The following is a 10,838-nucleotide window of genomic DNA, read 5'->3' as shown; positions in this document are numbered from 1 at the left end:
CCATTAAAATGGATGGAAAGATTCCCATTAACTTCAAGGGGTGTTGGATCAGGCCCTATGTAGATATAAAAATGGTATATATTTGATTGTGTTCCTTTTCCTCCTACCACCTACATGTCATATTAGGTAAGTAAACTCTTTGGAACTATGTTTGTATAGTACCTAGAACAATGGCACTCCACTCTTGTCTGGGGCTTCTGCAAACTGTTATATGATGTAAATACAAATGAGGGACCCTATACCCATATACCAGCACTGTGACCCAAGAACCTCTGGATGCCAACTGGCAGAGGGCAATGGGGTGTCTAACAGTATAGGAGGAACCCCCTGGGTTCACTAAAAGAATGTCATGTAAGGTATCTGCTGAAAACCTGTCATATAATCATAGTGAGATGTATTATGGAGAACATTAGAGAACTTATGTTTATATACTACAAATTATGTTCTCTAGGTGTGTACATCAAAACAGTAGAGTGGCTTGAGTCCAACTCCTCCAGACAGAGGCTGGGGGACCAATAGGTCTCATGCTTTTTAAAAAAAAAATTTTGTTTTATAGTTAAACTCAAGTGCTGTGCCTACTACAGGAGCAGGGGTGTAAACTGTGATACACTGTTCCTTAGAGAATAGAGGATTTGGGATTTTTGTGGGTATCAAGTGATCAGGAGCTATACACTCCAGGGAGCTACATTGAAGGGACTCGGGCCTGGGGTGCATCTTTTGTCAACCAGCAAGGCAAAATCAGGGCCTGGTCCATAGGAGAGTGCTTGACAGTCCGGTTGTGGTAGGGAGCTAACACTCAGCTAGCACAATTAAGATTCTCTCATGCTGGAGGCAGGTAGTAACAAGGTGACTCTCAGTACTGGGTGCCCTGAGAAATGTCACAAACATCCCCAAAACTGGCAGTGCTCTTGTGAAGGGCTGCTATTTAGAAGAAAAAGAATTCAAGGTTTGGGCAGTGAAATAGAGGGAAGTTGGTACTGAAAACACCAGGGCTGAATCAATTTTGCAGGGCGAGGTGAGGGGATAAAGCCTTGATTAAGGGCTCGGGGTACATTGTTCCCTGGGGGAAAGATTATGATAATCCAGATTACTTTATTCAACCTCGTATGACCTCCAAAGGCGGAAAAAAAACTTACGAACCTACCTCTGCCTGCCACAGTTTTGACTCATATAGTCTAGTGTTGATACTAATGAGTAAGTTGAGGGGGGGGGGGGCGCAGCCTATCCCGGCATCTCCCGGGTCAGCTGGCATGTAACAGAGCCCTGCCGCTGGCGGATCCTGCTGTCCCTTTCAGGGAGCGTGTGCAACCTCAGCTGGCTGAGTGGCGGTGACGAGGACATTTTGACAGGCTGCTGCCATTAGTGTCACTCTCCTTCGTTACCCTGGGACAGGCGCGGAGGGAAAACACACAAAGCTGGCCCACGCTGGGTGTGCCGCCTCCTCCTCCCAGAAACGCCGGTCTCCGCCCAGCACCCAGTTCTTCCTGTGCGGGCTGGGCAAATGGAAAGGGAGAGAAACGCCCCCCCTCCCCCATTGTATTTAACGGCAGATGACTGACTTGTCACAGAGGCCACAGCGATTCACGCTGCCAATAGTCTCCTCCACGGCTGAGCAGCAGCACCTCAGCCGGCTCCTAGGGCACTCAGCAACCAACAGGAGCAGAGTCCGAGTTAGAAGCTGCGACTCCTCCGCAACAGCAGCAAGCAGGATCTGCCCAGAAACCCTGCCTATTACGCAGCTGCGCCTGCAAAGCATGCCCCTCGCCCTGCTACTTGTGCGCATGCTCTGCACCTTGTAGCCGTAGTGGCACCGCCCCGCCCCTGTGGATAGTAGTGAGTGGAGCGCGGCGCGCATGCGCGCGGTGGGAGCTACAGAGCCCCTTCAGCTGCTACAGCGGCAGCGCCGGTGTTCTACCGCCGGCGCAGCCCAGTAACCGCCACCTCGCGCTCCCCCCGCCCATGGAACCCTGAGACCGATTTGAAAATAACCGCTGTTCCTGTGGCCTGGCGATGTGGCTGTAACCGCCGGCGCGGGGACCTGGCCATCGCTACTCTCTCTTGTCTCCTGCTCGGGAAGAGCAGCTACTTGCCAGGGGCCTGGGGTGCCCCGCCCGGCAGCACCGCGCTCACCCAGGGCGGCTCCTCGGTGTGGGCTCCAGACCTCCCGCTTCCCCTGGGCTCCTGTGGGCAATAGCCTGGGCTGGAGCCGGGACCAGCGAGGCGCTCGGCTCGCGGGGTGGGTGTCAGGCGGCCCCCGGTCATTTCTTCTCCCGGCGCTGGGGACCTGCAGTGGACTGTCCTAGGTAAGGGACCCGGAGCTCGTGACCCTGCCGGTCACGAGGAGGAATGCGGGGGGAGAGGAACCCGGAGCCCCCGCTGCTGTGGGGGAGGCGAAGGGATGGATGGGGGGGAGGGCAGAGGGACCCGGAGTCCCTGACCCTACGGGGGAAGAGGGGTGGTAATTGAAGACCTGGGAGGAAAAAGCAGGCAAATATTCAAGTACCCCCACTGCAACCTGCAATAAATTTGAATATTTATGTATTCTAGAGGTATATGGTATGTGTATTTATATCTGGGGTGTTGGTATATGTGTATACTGCATAGATCTCATGTACTTATGTGTATTTATTGTGTGGGATCCCCAAGTGCTATTCAGATGCCACATGCCCACTGATGGTTTCACAGGTGCGGTGGGAGGGGGCAATGCCCAGTCCATGAGATGCTATCCTCAGTGTTGAGGTGCTGGGATTAAATTACTACTACTGTTTAAATTTATTTCTCTCTCTCTAATAAACTGAATCCTTCTATGCAGCACTGCTGAGATGAGTATTTCAGTGCACTTTACCAACATACCCTGATTCATGGTTTCCCAAAGTGTTGAGTTGCCCCCCTACGGAGAGCACAAAGGGCTATTGCAGGGGTTCAGAGAGTCTTCTCTGTTGTTCTTTGTGATTTCAGCTTTCATTTTAAAAAGTGTGCTGTTTAGCTGTTATGGAAAACCTTAAAAATGTGACCACAGTGTGACTGATGCAGTGTCTGCCTGTATTTGCAGGGAGCCTGGAATGAAAGGTCTGATGTAAGGCTACCCCATTCATTTAAATGATGATAGTTAGCATTGTTGACATTTCAAGTATTTCACTGAAGTTTGAGAGCAGATGAAGATATTGAAAGATTTACACAATCTAATCTGATTGCGCAATTATTTTGGGTAGGTCTTTAACAGCACATGGTTGGGTTGAAGAGGGGCATATGATTGACTTCATTTTCCTAGGGGAGCAGGGCTTAGTTTCCAACATTTTGGGAGACTGTCTTAAATCTCTAACTCTCCTGTGAGGAGGTAAGTTAAATCACTTCCTAGCTGCTATTTTTATTTTTTACTGTCTACTATGCCTCTAAATAAAAAATTAAAATACTTTTTGAGCTAGCAGTTGAAGAGCAGTGGTAACAATATTGTCTCCCTAATGCTTCACTGGCTAGTTGCATGATGTCAGAACTGATTAAAGGTGCTATAGAAATACAAGGTATCACTTGGGCCTTGTATCATTGTTTCTTCATTTCAGAAAGAGAATGCAGAATTAACAGGAATTGAGAGGAGCTCACTGATAGTGCCAGGTCTGACAATGTTCTTGAGCTGGATCTGGGAGTAGTTAAGTATGAGGACTTAAGGAAGTTCTGTGAAAGGTGCATCAGGCAAAATAGTGATAGTGTCCATTCTAGAGCAATCTGGAATTGCTTCAAAGGAAAGAATTCATTTTCATCATGATTCTCTTTAGCCAATATATAGAAGATGACATAGCGTGTTAACATGTGAATTTTGGAAAATGTGATTCAGATAGGAAGCCAAGTCACTGAGTTTTGGGTATTACAAAGGTCTTAAAAATAAACAGCAAAAGCAGAACTCACAATTAATGTACAACTTATCTGAACATTACTAGATACAGCCTCTTGAGAAACTTGTAATTTGATAGGACACATTGCTGAACAGGTATTTATTATAAGTAGAACCTATGGAGGAGGAGAAAAACAAAAAGGAGGTTTGATATAGTGGTTGATACTTCTAGTAAATGTTTAATGTGGTGCAATGTGTTAAATAATAGTGTCACAATTCAAGCTTTGGTTTCTGTTGCCAAGCCCAGGAAATTTTGGGGGAAAGTAATCTAGTTGATTAATTTGAAGAGTTTTGTGATTAGTGGTTACAAAATTACACTTTAATGACTCCTAAAGAAAGGAATTCATACCTCTATTGTACAGTATTTACTGCAACATATAGAAAATCCCCTTGAAACTAGATAACAGGTTAGTGTAAATGTATGTAATGGATAGTTAGTCTGTTTATAAGCCCTTTAAAATATAGATAATCATGTGCATTCAGTGTGATAAAATATTTCATATTAGTAGTGGTGCCTAGGTACTAGAGTGATAGGTATATTTGAAATAACTTAGTTTTCGCTCTTGTGTATTAGGCATATATTGTATAATTAATGAAATAGTAGGGAAGTATGCGGGTGTGCTATACATACCAAACCCAAGATCCAACATTCTCTGTGTTAAAAGATGCTGACAAATTCAAGTTAGGAAATTAAATATTTTTAAAATAGTATAAGTGTCATTTTACAGAATGAACTACTTTGAGCTTGTTAAGTACTTCAGTTATCAAATGTTGAGGCTCTTAGTGTTTGTTTCTAATACATACTATTGTATAGTCACTGTTTCAAAATGTGAGCTGTTTACCATGGATTTTGTTTGTGGGTTTTTTGTTTTTTGCTTTTTTAATTCATTAGATAATAGAGCCTTGGTCTGTAATAGCAATATGTATCTTCAGTGAATGAATCTTTCCCTTATGTCATTTGGTGAGAAGATAATTATTTTTAAAATGTGAGTGTGAAAAGATGGTGATGTTGTTATGCTGTTCACTTAGTTATGAAATAAAAATCTGATCTCTTATTAAATCTCACTTTGCTGTAAGAATGTAATTCTGTAGAATAATTTAATTTTTTGGTTTGGTTTTATGCATTTGTTTCAGTTTTCCTGGTGCCTATCCCAAGCTCTAGTCTTGTCCATAATTTAATACACAAACCTGTTACCTTGAACTAAGTCTGGTGTTGCTTTTAGAGTTTCAAAGCATTGGCAGTTCTGTTCTCCTGCATCTCCAGCATGTTTAGCTACTTTGGGTAGCACTGATTTTTGAAATTCCAGCTATTTTCTTCCCCTGCATCTCCCATCAAACCACAGATGCCTCAAATAGTGCCATGGTATTTTTTTGGCTTGAGTGGCACGAACCGCTTCAGAGCTCCAGGAATAAATCTAAGAGCCCAAAGTAAAATATAAACTGTGATCTGCTGCTGTGTTAACACCTTATGAAGTATCGGTGCCCATAAAGTGCAACTCAGCAAGCCTCTCTCAAAGTATTTGTGCTTTGTAATCGCATCTTATTTTATAAAGGATTTCACTGGGTGAAGTGAGCCTCTGCACCTTGTCGGGCATGATAGTGGCCATCCAGGTACCAATTCTTTAAGACATCAATTTCTGTACACCTCTCAGCACAAGAATACATTACTGCTGCTGTAGCTATGCCAGCATATTCATGCCTTTGTGGAGCTGTAAGATAACTGGCACATCAGGTTTGCTAGTGCAGTTGGTGCTGTCAGCTGAGGGTGTCAAAGTACTAGCTAATCAGTAACTACAATTTAGAATCCAGCAGACAGCACCAATGGGAGCTGGAGTTTCATGTGTGGGCCGTGAATATTTTTAAGCCAGTTTTCCAGGTTGAGTTTTTTAGGTCAATGATGATAGATTCAACCTTATTCAGCCAAAAGCTCCATGTGTTAAACACCTTTGTAGTCTCAACACCTACTGACCAGTATTGTTGAGGCATTGTGACTTCCATACCCTCATTTAGACACCAGTCATTAGGCAAGCTTTAATCGGTGTATATCAGGTTTTATTAAGGCAACAAATCTACCACTATGAACATGTTGCATCTTGTCATTTGTTGTGTTATCCAGCACATACCAAGTATCCTTGGGTTCATGATCAGCTATCCAAAGACTAGCCTTGTTTCTCAGAGACTGGCATAGTACAAGGAAGCACTGGTACATAAAACTGAGCACAGAGTCTTGTGGTAGGGAACATGATTTAGGACAAGTGGTCTCAGGACCAGTGAAAGTGATGTATTAGACCGTCTTCCAGTGGGGCACATTGAAAGTGAATTTCTTAGCCATTGACTTGAACAATAGGCTGAGCCATCTTCTGCACTTTGTAACAAGAAAAGAAAGTATTAACAGGCGATGTTGTCTTCATCCTTTGTGGAAAAAGGCTCCGGTGGCCTTTTTACAGATACCTCTGGTAGCTAAGTCCTGGCAAAGCTCAGGCATGGTAAATGTTAAGTGATCCTCATAGCCCAGTGCTAGCCCATAAAACAGATTTGTATTTGTGTGTGTTTGTTTTGTGTTTATAGCTAGCCATGCTTATACCATCATGCTGAGAATCTGGCTTTGGATCATCCCCAAAGTGTACCTCATTCTGTCCCAGTGCAGGAGCCCTCTCAGTAGCAGTTTGATTACTGACAGAGTTGAAATTATTAGGTCTGGCATATCCAGCCAGGTGGCTTGAGTCCTGGCTGCATGAAAGCAATCCAGCAGAAGGACATGCAGCTTCAAGTGGGGGGAAAAGTTGCAGTGTGGTACAAACAGCCCTCAGGGACCCCTTTATGTACCCCATTCTAAAGTTGTCTGACTCCATCTCTTCTTTTTGTCTTTTGCAAGGCACAGTAGCCAGCATTGTCGCTTGGAACATGCACTACTAGCACTGAGCACAAGACCAGTGTGCATGGATGCTGGCTTCCACCTCTCACAATTTCTCTAACAGTAAATACTGAGCTGTTTTCATTATTTCCAACTAGTATTTGGAATTGTTTTTTTTCCCCACAGGGCTCTAACCATGTGACAAATCACAATTCCAAATTCCAACCATGTTCCATTAAAATCAAGGAAACTAATCAGAGTAAGGTATAGTACTACTCAATGTGAGTAAAGATATCGCATCTGTTCCTTTTGAGATTGCTGGATGAACAGCACTTTAGATATTGGGGGAAACCCTGATCCACCACAGATCAGTTACGACTCTCTGCTCCTACCCTGTCTTTTAATTATTTAACTTGTATTCATCCTGTTTAGATTGTAAACTCCACAGAACAGTTACTTGTCTGACAGGCCTTCTGAGGCCGCCATGAAAACTTATAGCATGCTACAAGTAAAATATAATACTAGTAAAATGCACAGTATTGCAGCTCCACCACTTAAAAACAAGAATTAAATGTGAATCTGATTAATTTAATTGTGTATTTCTTTGTCACAGAATAAGCAAAGAGCTATTGTTGGTTTATTTAAAAAAGTCTCTAGGCTTGATATTCTTCCTCCCCCTCTCAAGCCAAACTCACTGTTAGCATATGTGGCTCGGACCTCACTGAAGTCAATAATTACACGGTTTACACCAGTGGTGAATTTGGCCCTATTATCTGTCATGGTATCAGAATAGGATTTTTCCTTTTAATTTCCAAGTTATCCCCTCTCCCTCCCTGCAACAATGGCAATAGCATGTCTTATCTCCAGGAGGATGTCTGTATACATAAACCAGAGTTACACTCTGATAAGCAACTTTGTATCTATATAGGATTTCCTATCTCCATTAGGGAAATACTACAAATTAACTCTGGTTTACCTCCATTGGGAGTAGCAACTTTGAGAATCCTAGTGTAGATCAGCCACCAGATGACATCACATTTTAAGCACCGGAAGATTTAACCAAGCCCGGACAAGATCTAGTCAACAGGGTACTTGAAATGCGGTTAGCTGCCTACACAAGTTTCTCAATATTGTTGTCACTGGTAGAGCTGGACTAGTATAAGTAGTGGTGAGAAATCTTTGCAAAATTTCCCTGGTGTAGATCAGGCCAGAGAGTCAGTGGCAGAGTTGGGAACAGAACTTCACCAGTCCTGGCTCCCACACCTGTGTTTAAACTATATTCAACAAGATGGATAAAAATTGATTTTGTTTTTTGTTTAAAAGAAAATTTTTTACTTTTTTTTCTTTTTAAAAACTGTTTAAAATGAAATATGAATTTAATACAAACTATGTTATGGACTAAATTTATTATCTCTTAAAACTTTTAAATAAAAATAAATATGCTGAAACCATGAGCCTCTGTTAACAACTTTGAGTTAAAGGTTGCTTTTCTATATAAAGAAAGAATCGGGGAAAATTTAATTTTTCAGGTTAAGCTTTATAAGGCATAATAGGTCAGCCTAAGTAATTTAAGAGGCTCTCATTTTCAAAAGAGCAGGAACTTAAGCTCCAGGCACTTTCACTTAAGCATATTTGACAATGTTCCTAGGCTGACTTGAAATCAGTTTAATTCACTTACAGTTAATCCATCTGTTTAATAAATCATTGTTATAAATATGAAACGTATTTTAATCATGTTTTGTATCCAAAACATTTAAGGTTATTTTGTTTAATTCCAGTTAAATCCTAATGCAGCTTGACACAAATGAGCAAAAAGTTTTCTAGTAATTAGGCAATGTATCATTCACCATTTTCTAACATACTAAAAGTATACAGTTAATAAGAATCTGAAAATATTAAGCTATACAATTGCTTAAATAAACATATCATTATAGCGAACCGCCTAGGTAGCAAAAAGATTGACTAAATCTAGTGTAAAGGCTCTGTTTAGTTGTAAATCAACATGTTTTAATGATATCAACCAATAAGAATGCATCTTTCTTTAGAAAATAACTGAAGTACAAATGGAAAATTTGATTTAAATAGATTTAAATCAAGGCTTTCCACTTGGTGATTTAAATTGCTTGATTTAAATCAATCCACACTGTCTTGCTTAGTTTACTTGTTGCCCTGTTTGTTGTCACACTAGTTTGGAACATCCCACGTACTAGTTATTCTGCAAGAGTGGAAAGCTGGTGCATATGGTATCTGCAGAGAGAGAGGGAAAATACTTGCCTTGTAATTCTGCTTCTTTAAAGCTATCGCTGGAGTGTTACTCACCTTCTTCCCGTTATAGTTTAGGCATCTTCTTATGAGGTAATGTTCTTTTACTTTTATATGTCATACAGCTAAATGTGAGGGCATACACCTAGGAGCAAAGAATGTAGGTCACATAGGATCAGGGGACTATATATTTGAAAGTAGTGACTCCAAGAGAAATGTTATGGGTCATGGTGGATAATCAACTGAACATGAGCTCCCTGTATGGTGGGGTGGCTAAGAGAGCAAATGTGATCCTTGGATTTATAAGTGAGGGGAATATCGCAGAAGTAGAAATATTGCATTGGTGAGACCACGGCTGCAATACTGTGCCCATTTCTGGTGTTGACACTTTAAAAATGATGTTGACAATTGGAAAAAGTTCAGAAAAGACTGACAAGAACATTTGAGTTCTGGAAAACCTGCGCTGCAATAATAGACTAAAGAAGGTCAGTCTGTTTAGTTGAACCAGAGAAAGGGGACTTGATCACAGTCTAAGTACATGGAGGAAGATTTCTGATGCTATAGGATTTAGTAGACAAAGTCATAACAAGATTCTGTGGCAGGAGGATGAAGCTAGATAAATTCAGATGGGGAATATGGCATACGTTTCTAATAGTGAGGGTAATTAACTATTGAAACTACTTAGGGATGTGGCGGGTTCTCTGGAGTTTTTAAATCAAGAATGAATGTCAAAAAGGCATGCTTTAGTGCAACCAAAAGTTATGGGCGTAAAGCAGGAATCACTTGGTGAAATTCTGTCAAAGCTGTTGTACAGGAGATGATTATAGTGGTTCCCTCTGGTCTTAAAATGTATGAATCTATGTATATAATTTTATTTTTTGTTTATCTACAGAGGTGCTTGGTTATACAGACTCTCTCCCTATATATTCAAAACTAACGTGTCAATGTAGGTTTCATATGAACATGTCTCTCAAAAAAACAAAAACAAACCCAAAATAAAATCAACGCCACACCCAAACCTAGACAGGTGAAAGCATCAGTAGGCTGTGCAGATCATGCACACCCTGTGGTTCAAATGTTCTGCTTCCTGTTGTGTGGAGAGGTTAGCAATTCAAACACTTCAACTGCTAGACTTCGCTGGAAGGAAGTTTCATACTATGTGAAGAATGTGTAAATAGCACAGCTCTGCTCTCCAAGAATGAATGGTTCGACCTTTTTAAGATTCAAATTACTTTTTTGTGTCTTCAGCTTGGTACTTGAGATCCATATTGTTGCTGGTTGTTGTTATCCCAAAGCAAGAACTGTACTGACAATCCTCACAATCCAGTGCTATATAGTGGGGTTTCTGACATTAAACAAAAATCACTCTGTTCAGATTGCATTTAAAGACCCTGAGGCATTCTTTGAAAAGAGTTAAGGCAAGTGATGGTTTGTCTGTTTACAGAATGCTCTCACTATCTAAATGCCTTGCATGTATGTGGTACCAAATCTCTAGGCATAGATCCAGGCATCGGAACAGGTGGCACCATTGGAGGTGATTAGTGGTGTGGCCTAAAATATAATGTTTGTATCCTGAGGGAGTATCATGAAGAGAGCTTTTGCAGTCTAATCTGGAATCAGAAGATCATAGTATGTGGGACTGAGAGTAGGGTTCTTCCCCAGGGAAGTGGGGTAAGGTGTTTTTAGGTTAAGTGTATACCTGTAGATATATCAGGAGAGAATGTAAAGGAATAGAAAAAGAAATTAACAAAGTGATAACATGAAATAGTTGTAGGGAAAAGTTGATATTTGTGTTACCCTCTTATATGCCAAGCTAGTTATCTTTGAGGGTGC

At 41.5% G+C, this 10,838-nt stretch overlaps 1 protein-coding gene across 1 annotated transcript in view; it reads left to right on the top strand.

Moving 5' to 3' along the window:
• Positions 1–1,876: 1,876 nt before the first annotated feature.
• The window catches only part of LOC112104942 (leucine-rich repeat flightless-interacting protein 2), a 119,272-nt gene continuing 110,310 nt past the window's right edge, over positions 1,877–10,838 (top strand). The window contains exon 1 of the mRNA XM_029914218.1: positions 1,877–2,303. The gene's annotated coding sequence lies outside the window, so the exon portion shown is untranslated. The remainder of the gene's footprint in view (positions 2,304–10,838) is intronic.

This window comes from Terrapene carolina, unplaced genomic scaffold, assembly GCF_002925995.2.
Source record: "Terrapene carolina triunguis isolate 2854851 unplaced genomic scaffold, T_m_triunguis-2.0 Scaffold33715, whole genome shotgun sequence".
NCBI lineage: Eukaryota > Metazoa > Chordata > Testudines > Emydidae > Terrapene > Terrapene triunguis.
This window is presented reverse-complemented; position numbering and strand designations above follow the sequence as displayed.